Source organism: Apium graveolens, chromosome 2, assembly GCF_009905375.1.
Source record: "Apium graveolens cultivar Ventura chromosome 2, ASM990537v1, whole genome shotgun sequence".
Taxonomy (NCBI): Eukaryota; Viridiplantae; Streptophyta; class Magnoliopsida; order Apiales; family Apiaceae; genus Apium; species Apium graveolens.
This window is the reverse complement of record NC_133648.1, coordinates 92,566,375-92,570,162: the sequence shown is the minus strand read 5'-3', so window position 1 is coordinate 92,570,162 and position 3,788 is coordinate 92,566,375.

Here is a 3,788-nt window from a genome sequence, read left to right as displayed (position 1 = left end):
TGAGAAGCCACTGTAAACTGAAATTTAAAAAGATGCATAAAATTAGCACAAAATAGTTGAGGTGGACTCAGGCATGAATTCATTCAATAGAAGGTTTCAGAATAATGACAGGTTTTTAGTAAAATTTTAGTTATGCCTTATTTCTAAGATGTACTGAAGTGAATTAGACTTTACTCCTTGTCTGATATTTAGCTTAATGCACACACTAAACACTCCATATGAATGATGAAAATCACTGTGGTGATCTATGTTGTTTTAGATGAACAGTCATTGTGTCACATTGCACAAATTCTGAGGACAAGTTCTGATTGCATGTTCTGATGATTAAGTTCTGAAGAATATAAATCAGAATTTGTGTGAGGACTTACTATGATAGGCATTCATTTTTCGAGTTAAGAAATTATGTTCTGATGACCGATAAGTTCTGATATAAGTTTAAGTTCTGATATTAAAGTCTGATTCTTTACTTGACTTATTTGTGGATAAAATTTGAAAACAGTCTCAGTTTAAACCAGAATATATTGAAGTGGAAGATTAACAGTCACTATATTTAGGGATAGTGGTACTCGTACATGAACAGTCAACTTTTACTTGTTTCTTGTGCGCATTAAACCATGTTTTCCCTTTCCAATGAATGTTTTTCTTTTTCCAAGTCTGGGGAGACGAGGTAGAATTAATACTACCTGTCAGCATTAAATTTCTTTGCGTCTCCTGGCATTCTCTTGCCTATATAAGCAACCACTTCACATCAGCCTTCCCATCAAATCTTTTATCACAAACTCACCTTCATAATCTTTATATCAAAAACACCATGGTCAATTACAATATGTTTTTGAACTACGAAACATTCAACATGGAGCTGAGCTGTGCCGATTGGCAGCAGGAATGGCACATCACTGCCATTCTTGATGAGATATGGGACTCAGTTCCCCAGGAGGTACTCACCCACCTCCTGTTCTTCTACATGGACTACCATCGCCATCTGGAGCGATTGGAGGAGGAAAGGCTGGAAGCTCTCCGCCAGCAAGAGCGAATCATTCGACTCGCTATTCTGTTTGTCGAGAGTAGGAAGAAGAAATGATTTATTTTCTTCTTCCTGTTTTTCTTCATCATCAGCCTTGCCCTGCTTCTTGAGCTAGGACAAAGGCCGTTGACATTAGGTTTAGCAGCTTAGGGCAATCTTTTAAAAAGTTCTGATGTAATTTAAATTTCATGAATGTATTCTCTTGATATATTAATGAAATTTGTTTTTATTTCAAGATCTTGTCTCTGAGATATTTTGTAATGCATTGATAAATCCTGATACATATTCATATTCTGATGACCATATAAATTCTGTTTTAACTTAAGTTCTGATTTTACTTTATCAGTACTTGCTCATCTGATTTATTATGGTCATTTTCACTCGAATTTTTTTTTCCAGAATACTGATGTTGCAGTGAAAAATAATTAAATAAGTGGGAACAGTTTCAATTTTGAATTAAAACTGATTCACCTTGATTAATGGAATAACTGGGTAAGTGGAACGATTTTTCCTTGAAAAACTGCAAGTGGGTAAGTAATGATTAATGTTTTCTCGTGCCCATTAACTATTCGTTTTTACTGCATGTCTGACAGGTGTCCAACGGTTACATTTTTTTTTCAAAAGTATAAGTAAGACAGAGAGAGGATTTTTTAATCTTTTATTTCCTTTCATACTTTTTCTCTCTATTTGCTTTTACTCTCTTTCTTCTTCTAACGTTGGTTTTTCATATAGACATTCTATCAAACACCTAACAGACACTTATAAATCTCGATTAATTTCATGGCACCTAAGGATTTAATCATTGATGGAGCTAAATTTGTTCCAAACAACTATACTGCAATTCTTGATAATGTTGAAGCTCCGTCTAAATTGCATTTTGTGCAAGATCTTCTTGCACACAGTGAAATCGGGTATGCATTGACCCAACCTTCAGTCTTCTCAAGCCAACAAGTTCTGACACTTTGGAGGACTGGAAACTTTGATAATGGTGGTCAAAATGGTACTCCTAGTATTGTTTTCGAAGTGGGTGATTCTCCATATGCAGTCACTCCTGGTACAATACGCAAGGCTCTACATCTCGCAGAAGGATGTACTTTTTCAATTCCAGAGGAATCAGCTCTTCAGGAGTTAATGGCCAGTGTGGGGTATGAACAGAGTTTGGCAAAGCTTGGGCAGTTGAAACGGGCTCATATCAGAAGGGAATGGAGCTTCTTCTTCGACTGCATCACTAAAGCTTTTGGGAACAAGTGTTCGAATTTTGATGCCATCCCCATAATGAGTCAGCACATCGGGTATGCCATTATAAACCAAACTCATTTTGATTTTGCAACTGCTATAATAGGTTTTATTGGGGATATGATGACAGAGGATAGGAATATTGTCTACTTTGCTAGATTCTGTCAACTTATATATACTTTTTGTACTGATGAACCTCGACTAACCAGTACCTTAACTCCACCTTTCAAAGTTGTAAACCGTTACTTTAATGACCTGGTAAATGCTGACACTAAGAAATAAGTGATTAGACCTTTACAGATTCCTCGGTCTGTAAAACAGATCTTAGTAAATGCTGATCCTGATTCCTATAGATCTATTTATCCTGATGTTCAACTAACAACCACCTCCCAAACACCACAACAACCATCAGAACATACCACTCATACTACTCAACCAACCCTCAGGCAATATATCAAATCCTATCTCTTCACTTCACAGACAGTTCAATCCTCATCCTCAGCACCTACTGTGAATCCTTCATCTTCCAAGCCTAAGAGGACAAAGACTGTTCCTCAAACACCTCAAAGGAGAAGGAGGATTACTTTGAGAGATGAGTCAGACCGTGAGGAACAGGTTTATACATCAGAACCTGTTGTCAAAGAAGCTGAGAAACTTTCTTCTTAGAAGGATTCTGGAATTGGGGGATCTAAGCTTCTCAAAAGGCTTAGAAGAATGACTGTTGTTGAAACTCCCAAAGAATCCATATCTTCAAAAAGATACAAGAAACAGAGGGCAAAAAGGCCAGTTTCAGATGATGAAGAAGCAGCAGCTAAGGAAGGAGATCAGGAATCTCTGATCTCACAAGAAAAGGAATCTGCTAAAGTCACTACTTCTCCATCAACTCCATCTCAGGAAGCTGTTATTGAAAAGGCCAACACATCATCTGTGTCTCCTGTTCAAAAGTCTGTATCTCCTGTTAATATAGGCACAAGTGCTGATATAAATATCCAGACCTTGGTTGTGCCTGAAGTCCTTTGCTTAGAAGCTCCAACAACAACTAATCCATCAACAACACATGTTTCTGATGCTGCTCAAACTCCAGAATTATTACTACACCTTCTCTGCATCTAGATGCTGATGATCAGAATATAGGTGAGCATCAGTATATGGCTGTTAATCAGAACTTGGAACCATATCAGCAATTAGAGGATGGTGAAGCCTCCATTGGTACTCACACTGTTGTTTTATTAGAAGATACTGGTTCTGTAAGTTCTGATGCTACAAATGTTGGAGATACTGGTGATGCTGCCCCAAATACAGATGCTGATGAAGCAGGTCCTTCAGGAAATGCCCCTCAACAAACTGTTCTTAAATCTGAACTTGTTAAAAAGTTTGTTACCAGAGAAGCACCAGTGCCTTGGAGTGAAACTCCTGTAGGATAGGAGTGGACTAAGGAATGGAACTCAGTTTCCTGTGTTCCATCTGCAAAGCATCTGGCTGAGCACTTGACAAAAGCTGATGAAGTGTTAAATTCTGATGATTTCAA